Here is a 12,685-nt window from a genome sequence, read left to right as displayed (position 1 = left end):
TTTGGCAGATGGGACACTGAGGAGTTTCAGGAAATCAAAATGAATGTGAAATGAGGTTTCTTCCATAAGGTTATCAGTACCCTCTGAGTCTGACTAGCCTTGAAAAGTTAGGCTGCACCCTCAGGGTTCAACAGTGTGGGTACCCTTGGCCCAGACACCCCCTAATTTCTGATCCCACCTTAGTGGTAAGAGGCATAGCCAGAAAATAGAGGAGATTCACTGAATCAGTAGAGGATATTATATGATGACACATATTTTCTGATGAATTTACCATCTGCTTTCCCCCCATTTGTGCTACTATGTATACAAGTAGCTGTGCAAACAGGTTTTAAGTGGCTTGATTTCCTACATAAGGGTCACATTTTCCTATTTGGTTTAGCACTTTGTCAGAATGTTTGACAAAATGTATGTGTTTGTTTTTTTGCTGGTAGTCATAGAAGCATTCATACAGCAGTGTTTTCAAATGGCCAGTAATCCATTTGCAAGGGGGAAGAAGCATGTACCATTTTTGTCAAAAGTATGATGAACTGCCTTAATTTAAATGTTGGAATCATAATGAAATTTGTTTGTTGCTATTAGGTTGTACGGGCTAAATGCTGATGTAAAAGCACACTGAAAGAAGATAGACAATTAATTGGTTTGAATTTTCACTTTAACCACATGCTTAATTGAGGTTTTTAAAATTATTTTTTTTCAAAGTCATGTTATACATCACTGAATGGTGACTCAGTCAACCTTTGCGACGCTTTGTACATGTACCTTCTAGCTTTTTTCTAAGTATACCTAATCCTTATGTATAGGTGCCATTTACACAATTTGTTTGAGTAATTCCTTTAATATGACATAATTCTTAGCTGACATTAAACTTGTTTCACAAAATTCAAACTTCAGTAATCCAGGAAATTCTACCGAGATGTTTTTATCATTTCTTTAGTAATAAAAGTATGTTAGGCTCTGTCTACATGAAATGTGTCATAAGAGTATGAGACATTACCCACTAATTTATTGAATAAATAGCATCTACGAGTAGTTGAATCACCTTTTTAGATGGCTCCGAACTCCTCGACCTGATGGATCGCAAACTTCATATGATGTTTTCAAGTTGGGAAATGAAAGTAGGGCCCACTGAAAAAAACCTGGAAAGTATCATCAGCAAGTTGCTCACTTCTGGCACATTAGTTAATTGCTTCACAAATTGTTCATCATGTTCCCATTTTACCTTTATAAACACAATAGCACTTTATTTTTTCTGAATTTTACCAACATTTAATTTCCTATGCTTCAGAGACTCTTTCATAGGTTTTAAATTAGCCTATGGATTCATCTAACTGAGTGGCTACACTGCATTAGGGGAAAAACATCAAAGCCAACTAGTATTACTTTTGCGTAAATCATATTTTTTTCTCTGCAAATTTGCTTAACGTTTATTCTTAAGTGTTAGCAGCAAGAAGTTAAACAAATGATAATATTTGGCATGGGGAAGTTATCCAAGTACAGCAATAATAGAGATAATTTTGTTTTATGAGATTATTATTAACACTTTATTCCTTTATTTGCTGCTACTGTTGCCACCCAACCTATTACTGTCTCATCATAAACCAATATATTGAATATATTGATATATTGAAGAAATTAATATTTCAGGAGCCCACACGTAGAGCTGCTGAGGCAGAATCCATGATGGGTTAAAAGTTCATGGGGGTGCTTGCTTCGGCAGCACATAAATTAAAACTAGAACGATACAGAGAAGATTAGCGTGGTCCCTGTGCAAGGATGACAGGCAAATTCGTGAAGCATTCCATATTTTCAGTGAGAGCCACTGAGTAGACACTTTGGATAAATTGTACAGAGCATAGGACTATGTATAACACAGTGAACCATGTCCTGGAAGACGGACTGTTCTTAACAGTACAATATAAGCGTGTTCTCTCATGAACTATAACAAAGGTACAATGCTAATACATGGTGCTCATAATGGGGGGTGTATGGAAAAAATATACCAAGTGTATGCTGTGGACATAGTCAGTGGTCATCGTCTGATGATGTTCTTTCATAATCTCTAACAAATGTTTCACAATACTGTAATGTGTTGGTGGAAGGGTGGTGTACAGGAATTCTACATATTGTGCATGATTGTTTTGTAAGCCCACAATTTCTCTAATTAAATAAAAAGTTCACAGGGGACCCTTGATATAAACATATTCTCTCTGTATAGGAAGTTTCCTCTGGACGCAGTATAGTCTGTGGCATGCCAAAGAAACCCTCTTTTGAAACCAGTTTCCATTCTATGTTAGTCATGCCTCTAGGACTCTGGGAGCTGGGAGTATAGAGAGAGCCTGGTGTAATAATACTATTAAAATATGTAATATTAAAAATGGCAGTTTATTTTCTGAGACCTGTTCCCTCCATTATCTTTCATCACAGTGTGTACAGACAACAAGTGGTCATGAAAAAATTCCCTGCATTTGGAATGGCATTTTATATTTGCTGAATTTAATGCAAAGCCCTAATAGGTATATTTTGTAACAACGATAAATGAATAAAAATGTTAGCTTGGAAATTCATGATTATGCCCATGTTAAATTATATTTTGACATTCATGACATTTTATTATGGCGTAGGGTCACGTTGAAAGGATTCTCTGTCATTATAGATGTCTTAGAAGTCTTTGGTATTATACCTTTATGTATTGGGCAGTGCTGCCTGTGAAACATTAAGTGGCTTTCATGCAGTTTTTCTTTTGTTGTTTTGGTAAGTCTCAATCGTGTGCAAAATTCCAGAGCCACCGCCCCTGATATGATATTATGGCAGATTAACATAGTTTCCAAAAGTCTTAAAGGTTCTACTGCTCTTGTAATATTGACAGTAGTCCCGAGGACAATTATATATGCTTAGTGGTCATATGAATTAATTCAAGGGATACTCGTTTCTCTAGACAGTTTTATTTTGTTTCCATGTAGTTGCTAAAAGAAGCTTTTTTCCCAACTCAGTTTTAATTCCTGCATTTAGCTGAAATTTTCTTCTTTAAGAATATTTACCTTCAGGTGTGACATCTTGAATTCAAAGGAGATAGGACTTCTCCTTTTGTTTTTGTTTTACTGTTTGTTTTCTCTACAGTCATCGCCTTCTCACCTGAAGTGCTCAAGGTGTGGCTCTGCTGTTTGCAGTTTTATTTCAGAAGTCTCTTGAGTAGAGGTTGGATTGCATGTCCTTAAGGCCATGCTCTGTTAGAGCTTCATTAAGTCAAGTGTAAACACAGAGATTTGAGATAAGAAATACCAGGTAATATCAGACTATTTCCTCATGATGTTACAACCCCATAAAAACCTGTGCATACATCACAGTGCCTCACTGTGTTCTCGGAGAACAATGTGTATATTTTCACATACTGCTTTTATTCCCTAGATGTGTATAAATCTGGTATCCCCAAACCTTATTTTAAGCTATTTGAGGATAAGACTGGTGTCTTCTCCTCCTCTTATATTTTCCCACCATACCTAATTCATTACTACATATCCAGGAGACGTCTACTGATATTTGATAAATACATGACAGAAGAAGATTACAAGAAAATGAATGATTTCCCCCTTTTATGTAAGGAGATGACTGGATCAAGCATGGTACGGCTTAATGAGGAACCTTTAGGAGGGTTGGCTCATGTGTGTTTCTGCAAATGCATGCGTGTGTCTCTCCCTTTCTCATAGAGGGTTCTGTGTATACCAAAATGTTGACCCCATTCCTGAAGCATGGTGAATAAAATGATACTTGATTAATTATGCCTTTTGTTATATAAACAAACCACTGGCTAGACCACTAGTAATGAGTAATGTCACAGTTGCACTGGGCATCTCAACGTGGGTGCCCTGAACTAAAAAATCCAAGGAGGTCCGTGCATTTCAATCAAAAGCATGGACTGGGGCAGGTTCCTTCCTTTACCAGATTCTCAGTTAACCTCTCATGTTAAATGAGAGTATCAGATTTGATTCCTGTGACCCCTAGAATCTCTGTTGCAAATCACCGATACTTCAACTTGGCACCCATTACTATGTTTTTAATAAAATCCACAGCAGTGAGGTAGAGTAGAGTACCCATCTAATGAGTGCTTTCTCATATTGGGTGGCCAGGGAATCATCTTTGAAACAGATGGTTTAGTCCCATGAAAAAGAACAATTAATTTCTAAACATGGATGAATAGGTTTCTAATTAATCTTTTATAATATTCATGATAGCATGATTTCATGAAAACATTCTAAAGCAAATGTTAGAAACATTTACTTTTCTCTGCCTTTAATTATCTGGTTTATTTTAGAAAAGTAACGTCAGGACTCCACTGGAGACATAATTGGTTTTGACCAATAAAATATGACTGCTTGCGCCTTCGAATTGCCTCCGCTCAATGGTCCTTACTCTTCATCTTGCTGAACTATGGAAAATGCCACACTTGCATGGTCTATGATTCATATAATAGATGAATGTGTGGCTAGTGTTAAAATACAGCGATTTGTTGTATGTAAAAGGAGGTAGACAGTTTGTGAAAATGGTAAGGTACATAACCAGATGTTTCTAAACTGAAAAAAATGTCATTTGGATTTAGAAATATGGTTTTATGGTATACTTAGTTATTAAATTGTTTGAGTGCTCTCTTGCCCAGTCTATATTTTTACCCCACTGATTATGGCTGAGGAAGAAAATCAAGTGCATGTAAAGCTCACATATCATTACCACTGACAACAAGAGAAAAAATACAAGATTTTCTTTCTCTGTTAATATCTGTTTTTCTTTGTGCTGGTTTGTTTGGTTCCCCCACAGTGCCGTTTTCCAAACACTTCTTATTTCTCTTTTCATGCCATTTGAATCAATGTGGGTAATTGTGGTAGTTAGAGGTTTTGCTCTCTCAGATTGTAATTATCCAATCTATAGCTTCATTCCAAACTCAGTAAAATAGTATTACAAAAGTTGATACTTAACAGAAGGGATACTCTCAATCTGCAGGAGTTAACAAATACACAAATGATAGGTCAAAGTAAAACAAATTTACCTGGGAGTGGATGTGGCTCAAGCAGCTGAGTGGCCACCTCCCGGGTTTGGGTCCCAGTACCTCCTGAAAAAAAAAAAAGTGAAACAACGAGCAAAACAAACAAAAAAGCCAACCCGGGAAAGCCAATGTGGCTTAGTGGTTGAGTGCCAGTTTCCCACATATGAAGTCCTGGGTTCAATGCCCGGTCTCTGGTGCCTCAAAAAAAAAACTTTTCACCCCAAGGTCACCCTAGCCATATGCTATATTAACAGATTTTATTAGCGCCCATACAAAAACGTCAGTGTGCTTCCAGTATATTCATAGGAGTCTTCTCATTCTGATGAATTTATCAAGTCACGATTGCCTAGAATTGATAGCACTTTTGCTGATAAGGAAAAGTGCTTGAGGATTCTTTGTTAGGAAATAAAACATCCACGCTTTGGCTGTCTGGGGTGAGAGAATGGGCTCCTGCACCAGGTTTGACTTGCTTTTGCTTATTCATTCCTTGACACTTCATGTCTCCAAGAATCACACTTGCTGCTGCTTGGGGTTCCTGAAATTTAAGCCCAAGGGCTTCTGTCCTAGTCTCTCATAAGGGTACCCAGAAAGTCATTTCTGATAGCATACTGTTTATAGACTCCTTTCATCGATCCCTAAATGGCAGTGAAATGAAAGAATCTTTAGAGGACACTGAGTCTGTCATAAATTTCCTATTTGTGCACAAATGATTTCGTTTGAGAGAAGCACGGTGAGATCAATGTTCCCAAGTTCCTCCTTTGAGAATATATTTGAAGGAGGAGATTTGTATAATTTTGTCAGGAACTGTGAGGATATTTTGTATGAATACCAATTACAACTTGTAGGCCATTACCAAGAAGTTCCGTGGTACAGCATTCCCCATCGTTGGCACCTATTTTTTCAGCCTTAGAGAGACTGACCACTTCGGTGGCCCGACCTTTGAGGACAATGTTGTTATTCCATAGATATGGCAATACGTGAAAATTGTCCTCACATAATATATGTGTAGAAATGAAGGGAACCCCAGACAGCCTTATTTTCCGTGTACCTGGAGTCACAGAAAATAGAGGAAAAATGAACAGGGAAGAACCCACACCCAAGACCCAACAGAAGATCCATAGACATAGACATCCCCCAGTATCATTTCCTAGATGTGTGGCCTTGGGCAAGCTACCTTACATTTCTTAATTTCCGATTCCTCACGTAGAAAAGGGGATATTACCTATTCCTGGGATTAAATGAGATTAAATGTGTGAATTCTCTGGCACGTGTATAAGATGCTCAATAAAAGCTTCTATCCCCTTGACTGTGGTTAAATGAACATGGGGCTGCAGCAACCTTCTTCTAATGTAACAACATTTTTGGAAACATTTCTCGAGGCTCCTGTAATTGTAGTCTAAAATGTAATTTTAGTTTAGAAGTGCAGCATTTTTTTTGCATTTTTTTTTTGAGTTTTTAATGAAGTGTTTCTATAACGAAAAACATCTCTTGTGGTTGCTTTGTTACCGTGTTTTACTTGGCTGCATGTACTTCTTTATCGTAGGCCGAAAGCTCTCCTAAGTGAAATGAACGGAGGCATGTAAGTGGGAGGATCCCTGGACTTGTAATGTATGATAAGTCTGGGATCTTGTCAGAGCTGAGACTCCACGGCTCCTCTGTCTGGCATTAAACACATATGACCCAGTGATATACATGCCCAAACAGGGCATGGTGCTAGGCTCACAGTCGGAGCTTGCCTTTTTCTAGCTCTGATATGGATCTGAGATAAGGTGTGAATGCTAGATACCATATATCCAAAAGGAGCAGTGAGTGCATTAAAGCTACTGAAAGAAAAATTGACATGACTGAATCGAACGGCTTAGTTATCCATTTCAAGGGACCGTTTATTTGGAACGCTACGCTATCATGCCATCGCTTATCATCATTCCTGCCATTCTACTCCACAGAGATGTTCTATCAGCATATGACTATCACGGGCAGCACATAATCGAATGAAATATGAAAAGCAAAAGGATCAAGTGACTTTGAACGACGAACTGGTTTCAGATTTTACGTGTATTCCCGACCTCTTGCGTTTCTGATTGGGTGATTTGTGGAAAGCATTCAGAACCGTGTGAATTCTTTATCAGGAAGCATGACATCCACAAAGACAGATGATAACTCTTGAATTTATATCATGTCACCCTCTGCCCTTTATAGCCTACCTGTTTTATAGATCAAAAGACTGAGGACCAAGTAAGACTTTCTCAAGTCAGTGAGGCATAGTAGGGTTGAAGAAAATATATTCTTGGAAATTAATCATTACTACACATTTATTTACGTTTGCCAAGTATATTAATTACATACTTTTAACATGCCTTTGAATTCTGAATAGTCCCGGAATCCTAGCCTGTACTTTAGTTCCAGCTCACCCTGTTTTCTTAGATTTCTTAGCTAACAACCTTCTAGGCTTGGTGGAACCTACCGGGGAGCATCAGGGACACTGTGCCATAAAAAGTCTGAAGTATGGAAGTGTTTAAGTCCTTATGTCTTTTTCTGCTGTTGCTCATCTTTATTCTTTTCTTCTCTCAGTGTTTCCAGATTTATTTGAAGGGGAAATAACACTAGACAAAATACAGATTAAAAGAATAACACATAATAAAGTGATATTATGAATAACTATAGCATAGTAAAGTCAAGAAAACAGATAACATGGATACATTCTTATAAAAGAATATAATTCCCCATTAGAAATTTACTTATGTTGTTTAATTAGAAACAATGGGTTTCTCCCTCTGTGTGTACTGACATGAAAAAAGATTCATTATATAAAGGGCCAAACCCTATTTGCACAACTGTATTTATAACATTATGCTGTCTTTAAAAATTACATACATACACATATACACATGTTCATAGGAAAAAAGTCTGAAAAATTGTGCCCCAGACTGTTAAAAGTGTTGATGTGGTTTCTGTGACTACTTAAGCAAATACCATGCAAAGAGATTAAACAATGGGAATTTAATGGCTCGTGGTTGTGAGGCCAGGAAAAAGTGCAGATCAAGGTTTTATTGAGGTGATGCTTTCTTCCTTAAAGACTGGCATTCTGGGGATGGCCATCTTCAATCCTTGGTCCCTAGTTTTCCTTGGATACCTCCATACAAAGCCATTTTGACAAATAATTAATATGTTTCTATTCACTCAAAACAACTATTTCTCTTCTAGTGTAAAACCCTTAATTCATAGTAAGGGTGACTTAGCCATGAGCATCTATTTTCTACATGATTTAGCAGGAGTCCAAATTACTTCAAAATGGCAAGGGCACGACAACCACCACAAAGTCTCTTGGAGGTCCCCGGTCCCATCTCCTGGCTTCATTCCCTATCACAGAGGGAATATTTAAACATTATCACCACATACTAAAATCATATGTGATTCTCGATGCCTTTATCAAAATTTCTAAAGTTGCTTGTATGGCATTACCTTTATAAAAGAAAGAAAAGGAAAACAATCAGACCCTTCAAACAGTGTCTCACTCACCTGAATTCTCCATGTCCCTCTGTGAAGGTGTTGATTTAATATGTGGCATTGTCACCAAGATGCATGTGAAATGATCAGAATAACCTCAGAGTGAGTATATTAGTCAGGGTTCTCTAGGGAAACAGAACAGACAGAGATACCTTTAAATCGTAGGAGATTTTATAAAATTCTCTCACGACCACGGGGATGCACACGTCCAAATTCCACAGGGCAGGCTGCAAACCAAGGGCTCCGATAAAGGTCCTTGATGAGTACCCAGGAGATGCTGGCTGAAGTAGAGATGGGAATTCTCTCTCTGAATGCTGAAATCACTTCCCCTTTTAAGGCCTTCACCTGATTGGATAAGATGTCACTCCTTGCTGAGGGCAGTCTCCTGGGTTGATTATAGATATAACCATCCATCTATGCAATCAACTCACTGATGATTAAAGCCCATGAAATGTCCTTGTATTACAATTAGCCCAGTGCTTGCTTGATCAGACAACTGGGCACAATTACCTGGCTGAGTTGACACATCACATCACAGTGAGGAAGGGGAATAAAATAAGTATAAAAGGAACAAGGATTCTTCTTTTGCAGAATGATTGTTTCATGTCGTGTAGAGTTAAAATATAGCAGATTGCTCTTATTACTTCTCAAGGTTTTCATAACAAAATGAGGAATAGTTTACATTTCGGCATGATTTAGATTCCATTTGTCCTTTGCATTGGCATTGAATAAACCCTATTTCTTGGCCTAGGTGACCAGGATATTTTTAAAAATATCTATGTCTAGCAAACATTTCTGTTTGAAGTTATTTTCAGTACTCAAGCTCTGCTTTTAGATATGCAAAGTCAAGCTTGCTTCAATTTTCATGAGAAAAAAAAGGTATGAGAGGCAGTAGCTGTAGAATGAATGAACAAGCTCATAACAGCAGAAGTAAGCAAGTAACAAATTGCTAGGAACAATGAACCTATTACTTGGAAAGGGGGCTAGGGTTTGAGGTTTTCATCAGAACCATGACCATGAGAGCTCTTAAATGTTTGTCCTTCACTATCAGTCTACCTTGTACTGTAAGCCTCTTAATTGCACTTCCTCTTAAGGAGAGAGGAAGCTCTTTAGGGAGCCTTTCCTGTATTTGGCCGTCATTCTGTCCAAACACCACTACTCATTGTCCCTTGATGATTTCATCTCTTAGTTCACCCCCATGCAATCCAACATAACTCTTGCCTTAAATCTTAATGATTTCACAATCCATGTAGACCATTCTCAAGGGCTCCAACCTCTCAGTTCCTTGAACTTTTCTCCTCCAGTGATCTTGTCTACCATATCTCAGCCATCCTCTTTCATGAAAGCCCTGGACTGTCATTAACAGTAACATCTGCTGCCTCCCCCATCTCAGTTTCAAGCATCCCACTCATGGACTACCATCTTCTATATTTAAAGTTAGTTCCTTCTAGTCCCCCACTGTAACCATTTATTGACCCCACTGTTATCAGCAGTGTATTTACCCTAACACCATTGCATGCTTCCCCACTGCCACTCCATGTTCTCGCTTTGCTCCTTCCCCTGTTAGTTGTCATAGTCCTTCATGATAGCCACTCTCTTTCATACACCATTAGTTCACTTTCCCATCTTTCCCTCCATTGTTCATCGACTGTCAATGCCCCAGCCCTAGTTAATGCCAAATCTTTGGCAATTCACCAGCTGTACTGGTACTGCTGGAGGAAAGCACAGCCATGCGGACTGATTTTGCTTTATATTCATAACTATCAAGCACAAGTGGACCATCAAGGTTGCCCAGTAAGCCTATGTATGCCATGGGGTTGAGAGATTTAAATGTGTTAACACATATAAAGTGCTTAGCACACTTCCCGATACATAGTAAATGCTTAATTAATGCTGCTGCTGCTTCTATGACTACTATTTCTTTTTCTTCTTCTTTTTCTTCTTCTTCTTCTTCTTCTTATTATTATTTTATTTGCTTAGTTCAATTACTTTTATACCAACCCAGTTGATTATTTAATAACTTCTTTCTCCTGAAATCCCAAAGGTCTCCTCTCCCTTCATAGGCTAAGGATTTCTGTCATGGAGAAAATAGAAACAATAAAATTTCCTTGTTCCCCTACCACGACATCTCCTCACCCACTTGAGTCTGTGCCTGTATACCCTGCCTCCTTGCCTGCTGTGAAAAATCATTTAGCCTTGCTCCTAGATAGAGGGCAGCCTTTACAGTTTTGCACTGGATTCAAACCCATATCTTTTACGCAAGATTATCATTACAGAAATTGTCCCCCCACCCCGTTTCTGTATCCTCAAGTTTCCCTCTCTACCAGATCATCCTCATCGGCATACAAACATGCTCTTTTTTCCCCCATTTACAAAGGAAAAAGGACCTTTCATTGTCGATCACTGCCCAATTATCGCTCTCCATTTGTCAGTACTGCCTCAGCAAAACCCACTAAAAAATCACACACCCCTTGTCTTCACCTCCTTTCCATCCATTCTCTCTCTCTCTTTTAATTTATTAATGTGAAATTCACATAACATACAACTAACCATTTTGAAGCGAACAATTCAGTGGCATTTAGAAAATATATAATGTTGTGCAATCACCACCTCCATCTAGTTCCAAAATATTTCCCTCACTCCAAAATAAAACTCCAGGCCCATTAAGCAGTTTCTCCCCATTTCCTCCTCTCTCTGGCGTCCACCAAGTTGTGTTCTGTCTCTGTGGGTTTCCTTATTCTGGATATTTTATATAAATGGAATTATACAATATCTGACCTTTTGTGTTGTTCTTCTTTCACTTAGCATAATGTTTTTGAGGCTCATCCACATTTGGCCTGTTTCAGTACTTCATTCCTTTCTATGACTGAATGATATTCCATTGTATATGGATAATACCCCATTTTGGCTAGCTATTCATTTGTTGATGGGCATTTGGGCTGTTTCCACCTTTTGAATATGATGAATATTGCTGTAGTGGATATGCATGCACATGTATTTGAGTCCCTGTTTTCAGTTCTTTTAGTTATATACCTAGGAGTAGAATGACTGGGTCATATAGTAATTCTATGATTGACTTTTTGAGGAACTGACAGACTGCCTTCCATGGCAGCTGAACCATTTTACATTCCCATCAGCAAGTTACAAGGAGTCCTATTTCTCCTTCACCTCACCAGCACTTGTTATTTTCCATCTGTTTATCCTCCTCATCATCATCATTACAGCCACCCTAGTTGGGGTGCAGTGATACCTCAGTGTGGTTTCGATTTGCATTTCCCTAATGACTAATGATGTTAAGCATCCTTTCATGTGCTTATTGGTCATTTTATATCTTCTTTGGAAAAATCCAGAGTCATCTGCCCATTTTTAAATTGGGTTGCTTGGTTTTTATTGTCAGTGAGTTATAACAGTTCTTTATATATTCTAGATACTAGACCCTTATCCGATATATGATTTGTAATTATGTTCTCCCATTTTGTAAGTTGTCTTTTCCCATTTTCTATTAATCTGACTCTAATCAGGCTTTAATCCTCTCCTTCTCCAATTATTTCTCCCAGTTACTATTCTCCAAGTCACCAGTTCCTTCCACATTTCAAATGTCGTGGTCAGTCATCACAGCACCACAACGGTGATGTTTGACACAGTTCATCACACCTTCCTCCCCAAAACACTTCCTTCACTTGGATTCCAAGATAACACATTCTCAGGCTTTCCTCCTACCTCACTGGCTAATCTTTCTAACTTTCCTTTGCTGGTTCCTTCTCATCTTCCTCATCTTTAGACTTTGGTGAGCCCCAGTATGTAGTCCTTGAACCACTTCTTTACTCTATCTACCTACGCTCTCTTGATGGTAGTATTCATTCCCATGGCTTTAAATACTATCTGGATGCTGGTGATGTTCAAAGTCCTCCAGCCTGAACTTCTTCCCTGAAGTCCAGAGCCATGTTTCCAACTACTTTTCATCTCCATTTGGGTACCTAATTACCATCTTTCAGTTAACATGAGGAAAATGGAAACCTTCTTATTCCTTCCCCTTGTTAACAAATGGCCACTCCGTCTTTCCTGTCACTCACATGAACATCCTTGAAATTATCCTTGCCGCCTCTCTTCCTTTCACATTGCACACTCAGTGCATTGGCAAGT

At 38.4% G+C, this 12,685-nt stretch overlaps 1 protein-coding gene and 1 non-coding gene across 4 annotated transcripts in view; both read left to right on the top strand.

Moving 5' to 3' along the window:
- FGF13 (fibroblast growth factor 13) overlaps positions 1-12,685 on the top strand; it is a 587,176-nt gene that overhangs the window by 522,216 nt on the left and 52,275 nt on the right. The gene's annotated exons all lie outside the window — the stretch shown is intronic.
- LOC111761821 (U6 spliceosomal RNA) lies at positions 1,702-1,808 on the top strand. Its single transcript, XR_002795073.1, has one exon. It is a non-coding gene; the product is annotated as a U6 spliceosomal RNA (small nuclear RNA).

This window comes from Dasypus novemcinctus, chromosome X (assembly GCF_030445035.2).
Source record: "Dasypus novemcinctus isolate mDasNov1 chromosome X, mDasNov1.1.hap2, whole genome shotgun sequence".
Lineage (NCBI taxonomy): Eukaryota > Metazoa > Chordata > Mammalia > Cingulata > Dasypodidae > Dasypus > Dasypus novemcinctus.
This window is presented reverse-complemented; position numbering and strand designations above follow the sequence as displayed.